This window comes from Cibotium barometz, chromosome 28 (genome assembly GCF_041138505.1).
Source record: "Cibotium barometz isolate CiBa-2024 chromosome 28, ASM4113850v1, whole genome shotgun sequence".
Classification (NCBI taxonomy): domain Eukaryota; kingdom Viridiplantae; phylum Streptophyta; class Polypodiopsida; order Cyatheales; family Cibotiaceae; genus Cibotium; species Cibotium barometz.
The window spans coordinates 17,060,869-17,070,367 of record NC_141073.1 but is presented as its reverse complement, the minus strand read 5'-3'; the positions used below and the strand labels follow the sequence as shown (position 1 = coordinate 17,070,367).

Sequence of the window (9,499 nt, the reverse complement as noted above, 5' to 3'; positions counted from 1 at the left end):
ACCTATGACAAGCTTAGCAGCTTGCATTACTTGCAAGCTTGTTTACAAGAGACCCTCCGACTCTACCCTCCGGTGCCCCTTGTAAGCATGTCCTCTTAAACTCAAAGCCTGCTCGTCAGCATGACATTGAACAGGGTTGGATGCCATCCTGCAGGATTTCAGAGTTGCAGAGGCAATGGATACATATCCTGATGGGACGACGGTGAACATGGGTGACTGCATTGTTGTGTCAATATATTCTATGGGTCGAATGACATGGTTGTGGGGAGAGGATGCCATGGATTTTAAGCCTGAGCGCTTCATCAAAGAAGGGGTTTGCAACAGGAGTCTCCATTCAAGCTAACTGCCTTCATGGTGAACCTCAACTGAGCCTAATTTGAGTTGTAAAGCCATGCTTGACTCTGTCGGTATTCACCTATGTCTGTTTTTGCAGGCCTGACCACGCATTTGCTTGGGCAAGGACTTTGCATTCCTACAAATGAAGGTCATTGCTGCCTTACTGCTCAGATTCTTCAAGTTTGAAATCGTCCTCGGACATCGAGTCCAGTACAGGGTCATGCTGACCTTGCATATGTCCAAAAACGGCCTTAGAGTAAATGTACTTCCAAGATAATCCAAAATCCACATGCAAAACATGTAGATCGATCCCTTTACACCTGTTCTGGATTATTTCATTGACGTTAACAGTAGAGAATTTAGGTTAGCAGTTCTATATCAATCATCAAAGCTTCCTTCATCAGAGCACACTTGTGTGGGGCTTCTCCATCTATTGTATCACTTGGGTATAGGGCTTTGCCATATATTGTATCACTTAAGTGGTACTGTGCAATTTGAGTTTTCAAGTTTATTAATGTGAAAGATCTTACTTCTTGTGAATGTTCTCTTATATACACTATAGGTTGTATCCTTTTACATGGTAACAGAGCTCTGGCTCAGTACAAAAGTTCTTATGAATGTTCTCTTCTATATGCTGCACGTTGTATCCTAATACATGGTATCAAAGCTCCGGCTCAGTACAAAACTTTCTGTTTCTCTAGTAGCTCTGTAGGAGAAATGGCATCTTCCGTAATACTCCGTGTTTAGTGTTCATGAAAACCTTAACGGAACCAAATTATTTTCTCCTAGAAGTTTACGCTCAAGGCTATCTTATCCTCCTATAAGCTTTGGACATCGTTATTGGTGTTGATGTTCACCCCCACGGATGCCGATGGCAACCTTGTATGACCTACTGTCGACCTTATCCTAGCTTGGAGATGGCAACCCTATATCTCTTACCACCAACCTTATCCTGGCTTAGAGATGAAGGGATACATATGTCCTCTGTGCCATTGTCTTTGGAATGGAAGATAGTGTGCTGACCATGATTCAACATGTCTCCACACCTATAGAAGCATGGGTTTTGTTATAGGTGACCACGATTCTCTCAAGGATTCAAAATCTTGAAAATCGACTTCAACAAGAGAAGTTGAATGATGGTGAAACAATGGATTCTCACCAAAATCAAAGATCTTCATGACTAGCATATTAGATGGCATATGCTCTCCTTGAATCTCGCTTATTTGTTGTCTAAGGGTATTGCTACCTAAATATGTTAGCTTTGTTAATGTTGGTGTTAGGCCTACTTCTCATACATTTGAGGAGTTCAGCTCATTACTTCGGGGAAAGGAGATGCAGATGTAGGAATGATGGCAACGAGGCTTTCTTTGCTAACATAAAGAACAAGGGTAAGGATTATAACTCTTTAAATTAAAAAAAAGGTTAAATGCTTTTATTGTAATAAGAAAGGACAAGTCAAAGACACATAGCCAAAGAATGTGGAAAAATGTGGTAGATGCCAAGTATGATACTCTAAAGACCAAGGAAGAATCCACTCATACTGTAAAAATAGAGCAGGAAAATGCTAAGGATGGCACTCTAAAGACCAAGGAATAAACTAATCATGTTGTAGAAATAGAGTTGCTTGTGACTAACAAGGAGCTAACTAACTGGGCCATACAAAGAGCAAGAAAATGCTAAGGATGGCACTCTAAAGACCAAGGAATAAACTAATCATGTTGTAGAAATAGAGTTGCTTGTGACTAACAAGGAGCTAATTAACTGGGCCATACAAAGATTTCATGGTAAGCTCAAAAAATGGGAAGGGGTCAGAGTGCCATTTCATGTTCTGAATGCCTATATTATGTTTCTCTACCCTATGATTAAATTTAGAAAATGCCATTGGTGAATTTAGAAAATTCCATTGGAAAAATATTATTGCGTCCATTAGGGACTTTTTGTGGAGAAATGGTAAGGATGGCAAGAGGGTACCTGCATGGCTGGCCTGGGACAAGGTTAGCATGCCCAAAGAAATGGGGGGACTGGGGATTATACATCTGCCTACTCATGCCAAGGCCAAAGTTTCAATGAGCCTTCCTAAATTCTTACATCAAGATGGAATCCCGACCAGGATTCTTAGAGAGGTGGTGGAAGAATCTGAGGTACAATTTAAGGGCAAATGGGTGTGACTAGATTGGATGAAAAAGATGCTGTCTTTTCCACCTCAGAAAATAGCTAGCTCTCTCTTCTACAAATTCTTATGTCTCAACTGGAAAGAGGTGATGGGCTTGATTGAATGAGATGGATGCACTAGAACTTCTAGGAACTCATACCTTAATCTGAATATCTAGTGGACTCACAGACTCAATCCCCCCTAGCTCAAATCAATGTCACAACATCTAGAAAACTAAATAACATGGGGGTAAGAAGATTAGGGGATTTATGGGACTATGTACTGGTGGGTTGAAAAAATCTACATCAGATAGAAAGAGATTTTAGAATCCAACAAAATGAGATAGGGGTATTGAACTTGGTGTTGGAGAGCTGGGCTGGACTTCTAGTACCTTTAATGGAAATTCTTGGATGCATGATTGGACTTGGTTCAATGGGGCTTAATTAGATAAAATATCCACTTAAGCCTTATAAGAGAAGATGAGTAAGAGTGATATCAATGCTAGATATTGCAATAGGGCTTAGAAAGTCAAATGGGGATTTAATACCTGGAAAAAGAGATGCAAATTAATTTAGGAGTCCCAGGATCCAAGAAAGGTCCAAATATTTCTTTCGAGAGTATGTCTGTTAGCCTTGCCTCTTGGGTTTAAGTTACTTCAAAGAAATTTTAGTGTAGGAATATGTCCCAAGTGTAAAACAATCATCGAAGAAGGAAAACGTGCATTTTGGGATTTCCCTGCAATCAGGGGATTTTGGAGAAAAATAGAGAAGTGGGTAGAGGAGAGCTTAGGAATTAAGGGATCATGGGGGGACTAGCTTCCTTTGATAAAGTAGCTAATCTGGGGATAGATGTGAGAGAAACAATGTTCAAATGTGTACATTATTCCTGGTCTATATATCATACTAATAAGCTAAAATTAATACATTTATTGAGGCAATCCATGCTCAACAGAGAGGGATTAGATGATACAGATATCAACCTGATGAGATATTTCCACATACTAATAATGGATAGCTTGCTCTGTGTTGGAGCTCTATATATGGCTCACTCTACCTAACTTGGTCTCACCTATATATATGTATCTTGTCCTCAATATGAATGAGTCTTTGGGAGCGTACATGATGTGTGTCTCTTGTCTCGTCTCTTTCTCTCTACATTTCAACATGGTATCAGAGCATCTATAAGGGAAGCATCTATGTCTTCTTGTTAAATTCATGATTATAATTTCATGTCTTACAAGATTGTTCTTTGATTATGGGTTGTCTACATGATTTTATAGCTTAACTTGTTGTAATTAGAGTTGTTTCTTAATCGCATCCTTAACTCGTTGTAATAATTAGAGTTTGTCAAACGGAGTTGTGAGTCAAAAGTTGTGACAGTTCAGGCAAACTACATCTGTAACAGCAAAACAGGTTCTTTGTGTGAGCACACAGGTTTCGTCTTCGTCAAGCATCTTTGTGAGCACACAGGTTTCGTCTTCGTCAAGCGTCTTTTATTATTTTGCTATTTTTAGCAAACTGCCAAATCTAGTTTTTTCGTCAAGCGTCTCTTATTATTTTGCTATTTTTAGCAAAACGACCAATCTAGCTTTTTCATCAAGGGTCTATCAATGAATCTTGCGTCCCACGTCTCTCTATTTTGAGGACTCTTTTCTTATTGACGTCTCTTATCTCTTGCGGTCGTCCTTGTCTATGGTGTGCAGATTTGAGGACTCTTTTCTATTGACGTCTCTCTATTTTGAGGACTCTTTTCTTATTGACGTCTCTTATCTCTTGCGGTCGTCCTTGTCTATGGTGTGCAGATTTTGTGATTTTATCTTATACGTCTTCTCGCAGATAGATATGGCTATGACTGTTCTCGTCAATGGTTTTCCTTCTGGGCAACGTTCTATTCCTTCTTTTCAAGGCCAAGGGTTTCCCGGTTGGAAAGCAAAGATGTTGTTAATTCTTGAAGGCGATGAGCTCTCAGATGTTGTTATTGGCGATTCTCTATGTCCGTCTCAGCCTACTATTCTGGATTCTGACAACGTTCTTATCACGGAAGGCCTTGTTTTTGATGCATGGCATCTTGCTTATATGGATTGGCAGAGGCGTGAAAAGCAGCTCATCGATACATTCTTTCTGCTCTTAGTGATTCTCTCATGCTTGATGTGTATGACTTTCCTACTTCCCATGACGTATGGGAGTATCCTTATAGCAAATTTTCAGAAAAAGTCTGTTACAGAAACACTTTATTTGAGAGGTTTGCTTTCAAAGTTACAGTATGAAGTTGGTACTGCTATGATGGGGCATATTGATTCTTTCAAATCTATTATTAATCAACTTGCTGTTGCGGGTGATCCTGTTCCACGAAAGCAACTTATTACAATTCTTCTTGATACGATAAAGGATCCGTCTTATGACAACATTGTTACCCCATTCTTTCTAACAAGGACGGTCTTGATTTTGACCAAACTTGCATATCTTTGATTGAGTATTCTCAACGTCAACAAACGATGTAGCGTTGGTCATGATGCAGCTATGTTTTCACAACAAGAGGAGCCTGAGTCACAACAGTTGGAACAGGCCTTTTATGTGCGAAGGCGTCCTTTTCAACGAGGCAACCGCAGAGGTGGTTGTCGTGGTGGTAGTTTCTCTTGTCTCAAATTTCCTAACAAGCATTGTTCTTACTGCAATAGGAATGGTCATACTGAAGATGACTGTTGGGCACGTCAATATGATGAAGAACACAACATTACCACAAAACAACCACGTTTATCTAGAGATTCTTCTTCTTGTGATTATTGTGGAAAATCTGATCATTAGGGGCGTCGATTTGATGTAGATCAAAATCGAGCATATGCAGCCAAGCATCATGATAATGTTGTGCCTGAAACAAGTTGTGTTTTATGTTCAGTTCCCCCAGACAAAATACTTCATGTACGTGATGGTTCACTTTTCATTATTGATTCTGGTGCTACAGGAAATATGACATATGAATCTAAGTGGCTACATAACTATCATTCTTTACCTGTTAAGCGTGTTGTTTATCTTGCTGGATGATACAACTTGTCAAGTCAAGGGCATTGGAGATTTATATCTTGGCACCTTATCTTCTTCAACTCGAGTTTTACGAGGGGTTTTACATGTCCCAGAACTTCAACATAATCTTCTTTCAGTTGCAAGACTTGTTGATCTTGGTTTGTTTGTTGGATTCGACCACACCAAATGCCGCATTGAGAAAGATGGACAGATTATTGCAACTGCTTCTCGTAATGGTAATTTGTTTGAGCTCTCTCTCAATGATGCTGTAGCAAATGTTGTCATTGCTCCAGATGATCATGATTGCAAGATATGTCATCATCGCTTTGTTCATGCTGATTTCTCAAAGCTTCTTGATCTTCATCGTCAAGGTCTTGTACGTGGCATGGATCTTAAAGCTCATCCTCATATGGAAATTTGTGAGTTTTGTGCTCTTGGCAAACACAATCGTAAACCCTTTCCTCTCTCGAATTCAATTCATTCTCATGATTTGTTGGATCTTGTTCATACTGACATTTGTGGACCTTTGCCTCCATCGAGAACACAACATCGTTATTTCATTACGTTTATTGATGATTACTCAAACGGTATACAGTTGTTTTCTTGCTTCGACAAAAATCTGAGGCGTTATCTATTTTTAAGCAATTTCACAAGGCTATCCAAACTGGTCGTCGCCTCAAGAAACTTCGCAGCGATAATGGTGGAGAATATGTGTCTCGTGAGTTTGAGAGTTATTGTACAGACCATGGTATTCATCATGAACATACTATTCCATATTCACCTCAACAGGGTGGTATTGCTAAACATAAGAATCGCACTATTATCAATGCTATACGATGTATGCTGATTCATTCTGGGTTATCTCGTGTTTTCTAGAGTGAAGCTCTCTTGATAGTAGTCTTTGTTCAGAATCATCTTCCTACTACTGCTCCTGGTAAGATACTCATCACAGCATGGACAGGTGAAATTCCTTCTGTATCTCATTTTCGAGCCTTTGGATGTATTGCTTATATTCATGTTCCTAAAGAAACACGAGCAAAGCTTGATGCTCCTGGGCTTAAAGTTATTTTTATTGGGTATTCTGACACTTCCAAAGGCTACAAATTCTATGACCTGTCCTCCAAGAAAGTGCTTGTGAATTGTGATGCTATTTTCAATGAACAGCTTATGGGTGGTACATGGTCCATGGATGATTCTGATGATACTAAATCTTTGCTTCAAGCTTTTCCATTCTTGTGTGATGATGAATCTTCTTCTATAGAGCAACTTTCCTCTTCACAACCATCTAAAGAGCAACTTTCCTCTTCACAACCATTGATTCCGAATGCTGTCATTGATGATGTTGACATTTTTATTGATCTGCCTATTAATTTTGAGCATGGTTCTTGTCATGTTTATGATGAAGATTTTGATGCTAATGTTTTCTCTACTTCTAAAGATCCTATCACGTTCAGTGATGCTATATGTTCTCCACAAAAGGATCAATGGCAAGAGGCTATGGAAGCAGAGTACGATTCTCTTATCTCTAAAGGTACATGGATACTCACTGAGCTGCCTCCTGGCCGTACTGCCATTAAGTGTAAGTGGGTATATAAGACAAAATTTAAAGCAGATGGATCCTTTGACAAATTCAAGGCATGTTTAGTTGCCAAAGGTTATTCTCAAGTTGCTGGCATTGATTATCATGAAACCTTTTCACCAGTTTTTCGCATTACTAGTATTCGGGTTTTATTGGCATTTGCTGTTCAATTTCACTTAGAAATTCATCAGATGGACGTACGCACAGCTTTCTTGAATGGAGATTTGAATGAAGAAATTTACATGGAGCAGCCAGAAGGATTTGTTATTGCAGGTAAGGAAGATCTTGTTGCTCATCTTCATAGGGCTTTATATGGTCTTAAACAAGCTTCACGGGCCTGGTACATCAAGTTTGATCTTTTTCTTACCTCCCATGGCTTTCTCTCTTGCTCTTCTGATCCCAACTTATTTACCAAACACCAAAATGGTAGTTTTGTAATCCTTGCCCTTTATGTGGATGATACAATCCTTGTTTCCAATGATTTGGGATTTCTACACCAAATTAAGCAGTTGTCATCTTCGGCATTTGATATGGTGGATCTTGGAGAGCTTCACTCCCATTACATGTATTGGTGTTTTTGTTGATGATGATGATAATGTGGAAGTATGTCTACGTGGTCTCGGGCCATGATACAAGGCATTCAAGATGTCTATTCATACTTGAAAGAACATTCCCAACTTTACAGATTTGGTGTCAATGCTGAAGAAAAGAGTTTGGGTGAAGACTAGTCTTCACAAAACAAAGGGAGTTCAGAGCAGCAAGCCTTCTACACAAGTGCTGGTAGAGGATGAGGTAGAGGCCAAGGCCATAGCAAATATGGTGGCCAAACAAGTAATTAGAATTATGGTCAGTAGCAAGAGTCCCAGGATTCACAACAACACACAGGTGGAAGAGGCCAGTTTAGAGGCAGGGGAAGTCAAAGAGGTCGTTGGTAATTAGCAAAAGAAGCATAATGATACACGAGACTATTTTTACTGTAAGCCTAGACATGTGCAGGAAGATTGCTATAAGAAGCAGAATGACATGTGAAATGGAAAAGTGCAGCAAAAGAACTATGCATCCTCTAACAGAAAGAATGAGGACAATGAAAGGTTGTTTATTATGCAACATGTAATTAATGCTCTGTCTGGAAATGATGTAGCAGCATGTAAGGATGATACATGGTATGTTGATTCAGGTGCTTCAAACCACATGACAAGTCATGGTGAGTGGTTCAAGGAAATCAAGAGTCTTGGAAGACCAGATTTTATTGAAACAGGGGATGACACTACTCATCTGATTGCCCATGTTGGAGATGTGCCATTGTCTATGCAAAATGGCAAGGTGAAGTACCATGCAGATGTACTTCAGGTTTCGATCATTACAAAGAATTTGGTTTTTGTTGGCCAGATGATTGACCAAGGTTTACAGGTGCGGTTTTGCCCTGATGGTTGTTATGTAGAAGACTTTAAAGATAAGTGCAAGTTGGTTGCAAAAGGCAACCGAGTGGGCAGAATGTTTACACTAAATGTAAATATGCCTGAAGTGAGTTTTGCAATGTTTTCAAATGGTTCAAGAGTTTTTGCAAATACAGACATTTGGCATAAGGGAATTGGGCATGTAAATGTGCAAAGAATGAAGTCTATGCAGACTAAAGAAATTGTGACAGGGCTTCCTAAGTTTAAGGTTGATGGTATGCAGAAAGTATGTGAAGCATGTCAATTTGAAAATCAAACAAAGCATTTATTTTCACATGATAGAAATGTGAGTAGGAATGTACTAGATGTTGTGCATTCAAATATATGGGGTCCTGCAAAAACTACGTCCATGGGTGGCTACAGGTGTTATGTAACATTCATTGATGAATGACCAGACAAGGAAAGTGTGGATGTATTTCATGGTGGAGAAGAGTGAAGTTTTCACTCATTTTCAAAATTTCAGAGTGATGGCTGGAAAATAGATAGGGAAGCATGTGAAGTTTTCACTCATTTTCAAAATTTCAGAGTGATGGCTGGAAAATAGATAGGGAAGCATGTGAAGTGCCTAAGGGTCAAATGGAGGGGGAGAGTACTTCTCCAATGAGTTCTCTGATTTCTTGTGGAAGAATTACATTCAGAGACATGTAGATACACTCTGCAACAAAATGGAGTGAGCAAAAAAATAGGCACATTACAAAGATAGCACAAGCATTGATGACAGAGCAGAATATGCTGCATAGCTATTGGACTGAAGCTGTTTCTATAGCAGTTTATATCATCATGAACAAGACTCCTACTACAGCCATACATGATGTAACGCTAGAGGAGAAATTCAGTGGTGGCAGGAAACCTGATTTGTCTCATTTGAAAGTTTTTGGTTGTATTGCCTATGTGCATATGTGCCATGTGAGTTACGTACGAAGCTGGATCCAAAGGCTGAAAAATGTGTGTTTAT

At 39.3% G+C, this 9,499-nt stretch overlaps 1 pseudogene; it reads left to right on the top strand.

The window, feature by feature from the left end:
* LOC147622599 (cytochrome P450 704C1-like) overlaps positions 1–613 on the top strand; it is a 20,476-nt pseudogene extending 19,863 nt beyond the window's left edge.
* The last annotated feature ends 8,886 nt before the right edge of the window (positions 614–9,499 follow it).